The following is an 11,639-nucleotide window of genomic DNA, read 5'->3' as shown; positions in this document are numbered from 1 at the left end:
CCGCCACTCTCCTCTCATTGACCTTAATGAGCCTTTAGGTAATTTCTTTAATGAAGTGCATATCACTGACAAAAAGCAAGCAGTTTTTATAGTAGTCAATTCCGAGCCCAACTGTGTAGCCTTTGACCATACCTGATAAGCACTGAGTACGCACGGCTTGGTTTTCCTTATTTACTTTGGTAAGTACAGTCGTGTGTGTATTGGCCCAGTATGGTTTTGGAACTTGTGTTTTGGCCACAGCAGGTGTTTTCTGATTTTCATTTTAAAAGGCCTGTTTTGATGAAATTGGTGAGGATTGTTTATAACGTGGTACCATAGCCCAAGGAATAAAAACTCAAACTTGTCGGTGGATTCCTACCAGAGTATTCAGAGTGTTTTACACGTAGTTGCTCAATAGGCTGGTGCCTGGATTCCCAGAAGTCTGTTGGCTGGTGTGTCTGGTTTGCTTTGGCTCTGGCTACAGGGAAGGGTCAAGGTGGAAATATCCAGGCTGGATCAGTAAAGCTTAGAATCCAATAAGTAGAACGGTGGCAGATCTTCAAGTGTGTCACGTGGGTAGGGAGGATTAGCTGGAAAATAGATTACGGAGAATGAGAGCTAAGAGAAAAAAAGGAGATTGTTGGTCCCCACATGAAGCAGTAGGCACGGTCCAGAAAATAACACTAATGCTTATTGGTTTGAATGTGCTTTGAAAACAAATGAATGGGCTGGTGAGATGGCTCAGCGGGTAAGAGCACCTACTGCTCTTCTGAAGGTCCTGAGTTCAAATCTCAGCAACTACATGGAGGCTCACAACCATCCATAATGAGACTGATGCCCTCTTCTGGCGCATCTGAAGACAGCTACAGTATACTTATATATAATAATTAATAAATCTTTGGGCCAGAGTGAGCAGGGCCGACAGGAGCCAGCAGGGTTGACCAGAGTGAGCAGAGGTCCTAAAAAAAAGTCAATTCTCAATAACCAGATGAAGGCTCACAACTATCTGTACAGCTACAGTGTGTACTCATATACATAAAATAAATAAATCTTTAAAATAACAGAAAACCAATTAAGATAGAATAAATCCTAGGAGATAAAATGGGTGTGGTGAGTGTGTCGGTGTGCAGCTAAAATCTCCTCTTTCTAGAGGCTGAGGCAGAAAGGTCTGGTTTGATTTCAGATCCAGCCTGGACTACATAGCAAGACCCTATCTCTTTGTTTTGTTGAATACATATTTGAGTAACCAATGCAGCAACCAGGACTTACAACACCTCCTTTACTCTGGAAAGTCATCAGCCTTCGGCCCTCAGAAATGTGAGCTTAGTAAGTTTGTTGTGCAAGGTTGTTAAAATTACAGTGGTAGCTAACAGTGGTCAGGAAGTTTCCAAACACTTCTTTTAGCCCCAAAACAGTGCTGAGGTGGCTTGACTCTGTTTCATAGGTAGAGAAACTGAGGCCAAGAGCCTTTTGGCTTCTGAATATAATGCAGGCGCATAGTCAGTTTGATGGCCTCATGAGTAACCACAGCTGCCCACCATGTCCAGGTGGCTTTGGGGTCTGTGGCCATGTACATAGACTCACCAAATGGTAGATGAGGTTAAGGTAAGGGGGATGTGGAAAGAGATAATTACTTTTAAGGTGGGCATAGTGGTTAATTCCCATAGTCTCAGCTACTCAGGAGGCCCAGGAGTAGTTGAAGGCCATCCTAGACAGTAAGAAGACCCCTTTGAGAAGTTTCACACATTTGAACTGAATTTACTGCCTGAGGCTTCCATGTATTATCTCTGTACTTCTGGGTTAACATTCCTTAAATGGGGGGAGGAATGAGGGCAGCGACTGTCACACGTGGTTTGTCTACGGGACCATCAGTGTGAGAACACTTTCCTGACTCGGAAGGCTGCAAGAGGATGTCATTAGCTCTGTGGAAGAGGTAGCTGCTGACGTCCCTGTCCCTTCCCCCCTGTGCTACTACTGCCTTTGGGCTGATAAGTGGACTGGCACTGTGTCACAGTGGTGTGCTGGTCACTGTGTTTACACAACATCTTCTCGGTGCTTCTGACATTCAAAAGCTTCACATCCTACTTTAGCCCCAGTCCACAACCCTTGTGATCTGAAGTAGGAAAGATTTTTTTTTTTTGAAATTGTTTTTGCTTATGAAAAAAAATTTATCCTGATATAAAACAATGCATATGAGGTGGTGACTTCCTAAGGGATCCCAGAATTGGTGTTACTGAGTTCTGGACCTTCATGGGGTTATCTTGCACATGCCCCCTCTAAATTCCCAAAGGCGGGTCTCTGTATGGTCCACTCTGTGTGTTTCTAGAGGGTGGGAGACTTCTCCATAGCTCTCTATTACTTTTTCACTTGAGCTCAGAGGTTCCAGATGCAGGCCTATGAGCCAAGGGTGTTTGGCAGCAAAGTGTTTACCAGGATGACTGATGTGCATTCACACCACATGCTAAGGTTTTCTTAAGTCAGTGTTTATAGAACCCAAGCTATGTGAATACTCTCTGTATCTGCAGTTGGGTAATTCATTTGGTGCCAAAATGTCCTTCATCATGTGGCAGTGGTTGAGTTTGGTTTAACATGCTCTCCATGATGGTTTAAAAGCTGATAGTCCTGTGTCGCCCCTCCTGGGACCAGGGGGGACCAGTTCATGAGTACAGGAGATGAGAAAGGCCGTGAAGGACTCACTGTGCTTCCTCATCCTTAGGGAGCTAGCTACTCTGCCACTGCCCTCTCCTCATGCACGGCCAGGACAGCCTCTGAGGCACCCTGGGCTCTGGTCACATTCACGCTTCCAGTTTCTGTAATTTTTTTTTTCCTTGTACTCCCTTGCTTTCCTTACTGAAATGATTTTTTTGCTCCTTGAAGGTGTCTCACTCACCACTATGTCTCCAGTCCTGGCCAAGCAGCACATAAAAAAATCAAGAAAAAAAAATTTTTTTTGACTATATGGAAAAGCCCCTCTGTTACAGGGATGAGGAAATGGGCAGAATTGGTGTGCAAAGGAACTGAATTGGTGTGTAAGGGAACTGCGCGAATCCAGAAACCATTAGTCTCTCCAAGGCTGTCCTGAGTGCTATTGTGCAGGCTCCTGACTGGAGGCTCACTAGAGAGTGTGACACAGTGACATAAGGTTGATTTCTCGCTTGGAAATCCCTCTTATTAAGAGAATAGTTCTAGAGAAATTGACTAGGTTTGGATTGCGAATATATAATATTTATATGGTGGTGGGGAATGAGGCTGGGTGTGTTGGTACATACGTATAATCCCGGCACTCAGGCTGGGCCAGGAGGATCCAGACCAGACTGGGCTGCATACAAGAAGCAAACAAGTGGAGAAGGGTTTTACTCTCAACAAATCCACATGGTTCTCCTGGCCAGCTCTCCTCTGACAGCTAAGCTAGGAATTAGTATCCTAAAGGAGAAATGTTAGTTTACTTCTGATGTAAAATCTTTTTACAGGATCAGAGTCGTTAGGGTTAGGGTTAGGGAGAAAGATGTGTGTGGGTTGTTTATTTAAAAGGGGAGGGGTGAGCCAGGTGGTGGTGTTCCACACCTTTAATCCCAGCACTCAGAAGGCAGAGGCAGGGGGAATCTGAGTTTGAAGCTAGCCTGGTCTACATAGTGAGTTCCAGGATTGCCAGTGATACACAGAGAAGCACAAAAGGGAGATGATGGTGGGTAGGTAAGTGGGGATTAGAATATTAGATCACTGGTGGCTTAGTTTGTGCAGCTCATTTTTCTCTTGCCCTTTAGTGAGGATCCTTACTGCCTGCCTCATCTGTCTTTGAATTCTGAGCTGACCTCTCATGTTCCTAGGTCTCACAGATGTGTGAGACTCGGGGTGACATGGCCCTGGCCTTGGTGGTTTCAGAATTTAATGGCTACAACCAAGATTGACTTTCGGCATCCTGCTCAGTTGTTTCTGTTGAGGATTTTTTTTGCCAAGAGTAGTTGTCGAGTTTTATGTTTCGATTGACTTCCACTTGTCAAGTAGCATTAAAGACCGTCACATAACTAAGAGCTGAACCCAGCCCATTCCATGGTGCTAAAGGCTTTGAGTTAAACCCTCAGAAATTCGTGTCAAATCCATTCTAAGTTTCCAAATTGTTCTCATATCCCCACAGCATACACATTAAATGCTTTTGCTTCATAAAATATTCTATCATCTATTCCTCCATGTCCCTCCAAGGCCTACTTCTAAGATAGCAGTTATTTCCCTCTTCCTACCCCCATTTCACAAAAAAGCAGCCACTACTGAGGCAGCGAGAAGGAAGCTTCCTGAGGGCCATGGTTCCTTTGTTCTTCTAGAATACTCACCGAGTTAGCAGTCTGAAGAGAACCCCAGCCTCAGAGGCAATGGAGCCCAGCAGAAAGGGAGAGTAGAGTGTGCTGACATCAGTGCCAGACTCCCTCCCAGAAGCTAATGCTAAGTCCCAGGGCCAGTGACGACAGCACTGAGCATGGATTTTGATGCTATAGACCTGTGGGTTCGGAATGTTAACTCGGTTCTTCCTTCATAAAACCCAGATGAGGAATAAAAAGGAGACCATCTTTATGTCGGGCTGTGCCTAGAGGAAAGACACATGATGAGATATACCTTTTCCATATATTTGGATATCTTGCCTAAGAAATTATAGTTACAATACTTAGTACTCAGGTTGGAGGGGTATGGCTGGGCGGTTAAGAGCACCATTTCTTCTTAAGAACTGGGATCAATTCCCAACTCCCCCACGGAGGTTCACATCTGTGTGTAACTCTAATCCAGGGCATCTGATACCTTTTTTGGCCTTCAAGGCCACTAGGCACATACATGGTACATATACATGCATGTAGGCTGAACATCTGTCCATACAAAAGTCAAAGATACTTAGTTGTCGTTTGAGGGTAGTGGGTTTCCTTTATGGAGTGTTGTTTTGGGGTTGGTGTGATCCAGCCCAACCTGGATTCAGCTTTGCTTCAGCATCCACGTGCTGGAAGTTTCGAGTGTGTGGTCGGGGTCTGATGCTCTTTCCGCTAGTTCTCCTGAATCTTGTTATGGTTGTTGTCTGTAGAGCTATGGCAGCAGGCTTAGTTTTCTAGAAGGCAACTTTTCTAATTACAAATGATAAAAGTATGTGGTTTTAAATAATGTAGTGGTTGGATAACTTACCACATCATCTTGGTATGTTCTTTTTTTTTTGAAGAATTTTCTTTGAACTTTGTCTTTTTCAATATCCCTTTCTAACCCAAGGCTATAATGTCAACATTGATAATAGACATGCCATCTCAAAAACACCACCACCACATTGATGAGGTCTAAACTTTCTGGCATATAGGTATGGAGTCTCTAGCCAAGAGCAATGACTCTTTGAGCTGTGTTTGATGAAATTCTAGGCACTGTCTGCACATTTGAGATGGAGGCCCAGCCTCGGGTCTGGCTGGCTGAGGGCAAAGGGAGGTTAGCTGTGGCTGTCTTCCAAGCTGGCTGACCTCCGAGTGTTCTCCCCTGGAGCCTGTAAGAGATGCTTGTGCTAGCTGGGGGTTTCTCTCTATAGACTGCCTCAGGATTATCTGGGGGGGGGGTGTAGGGGCAGCTCAGGAATCAGAGGAGCCACTGGCCTAAAAATAACCCTTGTTTACCTGGCACAGATCCACCTGCTGCCACAGAGCAGTCGCACTGGGAAAGGAAGCAAGCACAGACTGGTGTGCAGGGGGCGGAGCCTCATTGTTCCCTTCCTAGTTCATGGAGGAGAGGTGAAAGTTTTAATGGTCTACTTTGAAAAGAACTTAGAGATAGTAAATATTTAGGCAATTTTATGGTAGTAGGCTTCGTTCTTGATGATTTTTATTTAGAAGAAATTCTTTTGTATTTCAAGCTAATCCCAGAATAAGTGTGAGGACTTGAAACAGTAACTTGTCTCTTTTCTTGCATTGCCTGGGAGCACAGTGAATCATTGTTTGGGCCCTGCAGACAATAGGAAGTTTAAGACAAAGGTCCACCCCGGCGCTGGCGATGGAAGATTCTGAGATTATTAAACATTCTTTCTCAGAAGTCTTTGGTGCTGGGTGGGACACGTTTGCTTCTGAACGCATGCAGGTTTCAAGACAAATTAAACAGGTCTCTCTCCCAGACGTCAGTCACTGGAAGTCTGATGAGGTGAGAGAGGGGAGGGTTTAGGAGTGGATGATTGTTGATGGGCAATTCTGCCATGGATGTCAGACTCCCCATGTGGGCCTTAGAAGCTCACTTGGGGATGGTACAGTAGTGCCTAGCCTTTGGCAGTATTTGTCACCTGTGATAGAGGTTAGTTACGGTTTGTATTAGTCAGCTTTTCATCATTGTATTGAAATGCTTCAGGCAGTAAATCTGTGGTTTGAAATCTATGGCTCATGGTTTTCAAGGTTCCAGCCCCCAAGCAGGCGACCTCTGGCGGGGGTACATCCCCAGGTAGTGGCAGTAACTGGGGGAGGGGCAAATAGAGCACAAGCTGGAAAATACAGAGAAAGAAATGAGATGGGATCTCATAATCCCTTTAGGGACACGCTCCCATAACAGAATGTCTTCCCCTAGGTCCCAACTTTTGAAGGGCCACAGCAGCACCTCCCAATAGTGTTCTCTGGGGACTAAGCTTTTGATACGTGGGCCAGTGGGGTGGGGTGGGGTGTGGGGCACTCATCCAAACCATGTTGTTTTAATCAGCTGGTTCCTTTTTATTGTGAGTGTGATGGGAGGCCATGAGTAGGCTTAAAGGCATTGCAATCAAAAAGATCGGTTGAGTTGTGTGGTGGAGGGTATATTTTGTAAGACACAGAGATAAGAGCTTGACAACTCTGTCTAGGAGACAGACGGTGGCAGTTTGTGCCAGAGGATATTGTATTAGAGAAGGTAAGAAATAGTTACAGCTAGAGTATATATTTTTACAAGTTTTTTGGAGGGATGTATTTTGATTGCTTTGGGGTGAAAGGAGAAGAGGTGATTTAATGCTGCCTCCTGTGCTTTGGGCCCTGCCTACTTGGGTCACCTGATCTACCTCGGAGCACCTGAGAAGACACTTGGCTGCCGCCCAGAGGCAGAGGACTTGTTTAGTTTGAGATGACTGTTAAATGCAAACTTTCGTGTTAAATCGAAGTATTCAAGGGTTCTAAGAGAGGATCCGGACTCCAGATAAGTGTGTGGGATTCCTGATGGAACAGGCATATTTAAAATAAGATGGGAGGGGAGAGAGGGAGGGAGAGAGAGGGTGATGAAGAAGGGATGAAGCTTGCCATATTGCCAACACCTGCAGGTAGGTTTCAGAAGAGTCTCAGGCAGTTATTTGCCCAAGACAAATGTCTGCATTTTGGAGAGAGACAGCAGCAAACCTGAGGCCAGGTGAGGGGGGGGTCTTGAGCCTGGCCTCCATAGCGCAAAGGGTTTGCTTAGCCAGCTGAGGTTAGCCCTCTGAGGGGTATCTTGAGTTATGTTCCTTTAGAACCTTGGACAAGCATAGAAAAGAAATCATGGCCAATTCAGCCAAAGTAAGAAGTAAAGTAAATCTTTGAAAAGCTGCTGAACATGGGAGTTAGTTATGTTTAGGCAATCTCATCTTAGGGAAATAAATATCTTTGGTAATCATTTTGAATATTAGCAGCACGTGCAGACACTGCAAATTGTGTAATACCTAAGATCTAAAACTTCTTTGAATTCTTAGGTTCTGGTTATAATATAGCTAAGGATCTCCATCCACAAGGACTCCTCCTTAGACTGGCTCCTGCCCCAGGCTATGGCTATTCTTGATTTGCCAACTTGGAATATCTGGAACTAACTTCAAAACCCAACTTTCTGGGCGCACTCATGGGATTTTTAGTTACTCAATCATTTGAGGCCTGAAGCCTCAACTTTAGTCCATCTCTCTTGAGGTAGGAAGCCCCCCACCTTTAGTGTAGGCCCCACCTTCTTGTGGCAGCCTACATAAAGGACAGGGAAGGAAGAGGATTTGCTTTTTGCTTGTCCTCGTGATGGCTAGCAAGTTTGTTTCTTCACTGGTATTAGAGCCAACTTCTTCAGGATTCCAGAGCACACTGAAGACCAGCTGAGACACCCAACCTTGGGGACTGAGCACTTACTGGATTCTTGACTTTCCACCCAGAGACAACCATTGCTGGAATAGTTGGATCATAACCTGTAAGTCAATCTAATAAGTCCTGTGTGTGTGTGTGTGTGTGTTCTATTAGTTCCATTTTTCTAGAGAACGCTGGCTAATAGTACTATTCCAGAGTATTTAACTATAGCTTCAGATAAGCATTGTATAGGTAGTGACTATTGACACATTTGGAAACCTTGACTTGCTATCAGTTCTAAGGTTTAAGTATGTGGCTTGCAGAGTGGCCTTCCTTGTCTTTCACATCCATGTCATAGTCAAGGCACATGCTTTCCTGCTATAAACATAATCTATGCAGTGGGGATTATTTTTGTCCATCTTCTTCCCTTATACTGATTTCTGATGGAATGTTTGCCCAAAGATTGGTGCTTAATATATTTCATAAGCAAATATCTTGCAGTATTAGAAAGAAAATGTCTTAGAGGTACCCAAGAAGCCTTGGTTTGGGTTATAACTAAGCTCAGTGTCATCTTAAGTCTTATTTATTGATACGTATTGACATGTAGCAAAACTTGCACCCCTTTGGCATACATTATTATCCTTGTACTTAATTTCTCTTTTCTTTTTTTCTCCTTTCATTCCTTCTTTCCTCCCCTCTTTCTTTTGTTCTCACCTTTCATGTGGTCTTTGTCTTAGTTAGGGTTTTACTGCTGTGAACAGACACCATGACCTAGGCAACTCTTATAAGGACAACATTTGATTGGGGCTGGCTTACAGGTTCAGAGATTCATTACCATTAAGGTGGGAGCATGGTGTAGGAGGATCTGCAAGTTCTATGTCTGGTAGACAACAGGGTCACACTCCAACAAGGCCTAATAGTGCCACGCCCTGGACCAAGCATAGACAAAAATCACAGACTTGCTATACAGCCTAGGCTAGCTCAACAGGGGATTATACCTCAGCTTTGCGAGCGAGTGCTGAGAATATAGACCTGTACCACCATGCTTGGAAAATTCACTGAATTTTGATATAAATGTGTGTGTGTATATATACATATATAATTTGTATATGTATATATTTGTAATCACCAAATGCACATGTGTGCACACACAAATGCACATGTACATATACATGTACACATGCATATAGACAGATGGACACACAAAGATATTTCTATCATACTAGGAAGTTTGTGTTTCTTCATTCAGCTCTTCCCCCACTCCCAAACAAACACTCTGTTCTTTTAGGTTTCCTTTCCCACAGCTCATAAATGGATTGTATAGCATAGCATGTAGCCTTTTGTATACAGATGTCTGCTTCAGGCTTCATATCCCCCAGTGCTAGGGATCTCTACTAGCATCGTCACCCTTAGAGATTCTAGGAAGTTTACGCTGCACTAGGTTTCTATCTTATCCCCCAAATGTGCGTCCCCAAATTCCATTCATCTCTCCAACTCCTCTCTTCCTACATCTTCGAAACCCTCTCCTCATCACCACCTGCCCCAGTCTGCCCTATTTCCCTTTCTCAAATCTTTGGTTCCCCTTTGATCTCTCCTTTTTCCTTAGCTTCTCTGCAACTGTGGATGTAACTTGACAGCTAATATGCACTTATCAGTGAGTACATACCATGCTTGTCTTTCTGGGTCTAGGTTACCTCACTCAGTATTTTTTCCATTTGCCTACAAATTTCATGTTGTCATTTTTTTTTGAAGGGCTGTATACTATTCCATTTTGTAAATGAACCACATTTTCTTTAGCCATTCTTAAGTTGAGGGATATCGAGGTTGTTTCTGGCTATTATGAATAAAGCTGCTTTGAAGATAGTTGAGCAAGTGCCCTTGTGGTATGGTGGAGCCTCTTTGGGATATATGCCTAGGAATTGTATAGCTCTCTTTTGAGGTAGAGCAGTTGCCAACTTTCTGAGAAACTGCCATATTGATTTCCATAGTGGCTGTACAAGTTTATACTTCCACCAGCAATAAAGGACTGTTCTTGGTCCACATCCTCACTAGCATGATCTGTCACTTGTGTCATTGATCTTAGCTATTCTGACAGGTATATAACATCTCAAGTAGTTTTGACTAGCATTTCCCTAATGGCTAAGGATGTTGAACATTTAAGTATTTCTCAGCCATTTGAGATTCCTCTGTGGAGAATTCTGTTTAGATCTGAACTCTGTTTTAAATTGGATTATTTGGTTTGTTGATGTCTAGTTTCCTGAGTTCTTTATATTTGGGTGTTAGTCCTGTCAGATGGAGTTGGAGAAAATCTTTTATTTATCTCATAGGTGGCTGCTCATATAGCTTTTTGTCAACTTGACACAAGCTTGGGTCTTCTGAGAAGAAGGAACCTATACTGAGAAAATGCCCCCATCAGACTAAACCTCAGGCAAGCCTTGGGAGTAAGCAAGCCTATCTTGGTTAATGATTGTTGTGGAAGGTCCAACAAAGCGTGGGTGGTGGCACCCACAGGCAGGAGGTCCTGAGCTCTCTGATAAGTGGAGCTAAGGAAGCATTCTGAGGCCTCTGCTTTAGGTCTGGCGTCTGTTTCCCCTTCAGGTTCTACCCTAGCTTGCCTCCATGATGGGCGTGTATGCTAAATGACCCTTCTCCCCCAGCTTGCTTTTGGTTAAGGTGTTTACCACAGCAGGAGAAAGCAAGCTAGTAGAACTCTGAGCCCCCAGAATCATGGACGTCTGTCTGCAATCATGCCCAGCTACTAGTAGGTCTTAAGAGTCCATGTCTGTTTTATTGTGTCGAGATACTTGTCTATTTTTCTGAAATTTTCTCTGAGTGATGTTTAATGAATAGTCAGGAAACCTGACTGTATAGCTTGCTTGTGTGAAAATCATGTTCTGGACCTCTGTGAATGAATACAAACATGCTCATGGACAACTCTTAGACCTCGAACTACACATGCTTACCCAATTTACTTAACTGTGGGTAAGATGTTCTTGGGTCAAGTGGGCTGTGAATGGGAATTTTCAACAATGAAGGAGTTAAGTGTCTTTTGTCTGGAAATAGTGTCAGGACTGGTATTGCATTCTCTTAGGGCACAGCACGAGCTTCTGCCTCGTATTTTTACTCCAGATCTAGATCCTGTTTCTAAACCATGTGAGTCAATATGGCATGTGTTTCTAATTGCCACCTTGATTTGATTTCTCAAGTCCTACTGGGAGTCACCTATGTATCAGCAGGCTGTTCTATATCTGTGGTCTACTCCTACACACACACACACACACACACACACACACACACACTTGCTCAATATCTCTTCATCTCATGTCAGGATGTTGTGCTATAGCCATGTCTAAAATAAAAGGAAAACAACAGACTCCCCCACTTTCCCTAAGGAAATCTATTAACAAACTTGGTCTGGCCACTATGATAATTTTACTCTTTCTACAATAATTTGTTTTATGACTCAAAGTAGATGTGTGCCACGTACTGGGATTTCTTACGAGGTCCCCTGTTACGTGGGACGAGGGGTCCTGGCCAGGTGCGCACGGGATTCGGCTCTGACAAACAGACTAGACATGAGTGGTGTAAGGTCTGAGTATATTTTTCAAATATGGAGTCAGGTTTATATAG

General features: G+C 43.8%; 1 protein-coding gene and 1 long non-coding RNA gene across 5 annotated transcripts in view; one reads left to right on the top strand and one right to left on the bottom strand.

The window, feature by feature from the left end:
- Mtus1 (microtubule associated scaffold protein 1) overlaps positions 1 to 11,639 on the top strand; it is a 152,339-nt gene that overhangs the window by 17,473 nt on the left and 123,227 nt on the right. Inside the window, exon 1 of one of the 4 annotated variants that reach the window (XM_031339590.1) lies at positions 8,033 to 8,133. The exons of the other annotated variants lie outside the window; for them this stretch is intronic. The gene's annotated coding sequence lies outside the window, so the exon portion shown is untranslated. Of the gene's footprint in view, positions 1 to 8,032; positions 8,134 to 11,639 lie in introns of those variants that run through there. 4 annotated transcript variants of the gene reach the window in all.
- Positions 1 to 11,639, bottom strand: part of LOC116069191 — a 17,885-nt gene that overhangs the window by 601 nt on the left and 5,645 nt on the right. Inside the window, exons 2-3 of the long non-coding RNA XR_004109896.1 lie at positions 359 to 569; positions 133 to 271 (exon numbers count right to left, since the gene is read on the bottom strand). This is a non-coding gene — a long non-coding RNA (uncharacterized LOC116069191). The remainder of the gene's footprint in view (positions 1 to 132; positions 272 to 358; positions 570 to 11,639) is intronic.

The sequence above is a fragment of the Mastomys coucha genome, unplaced genomic scaffold, assembly GCF_008632895.1.
Source record: "Mastomys coucha isolate ucsf_1 unplaced genomic scaffold, UCSF_Mcou_1 pScaffold22, whole genome shotgun sequence".
Taxonomy (NCBI): Eukaryota; Metazoa; Chordata; class Mammalia; order Rodentia; family Muridae; genus Mastomys; species Mastomys coucha.
Note: the sequence above shows the minus strand (reverse complement) of the source record. Positions and strands in the feature narration are given on the sequence as shown.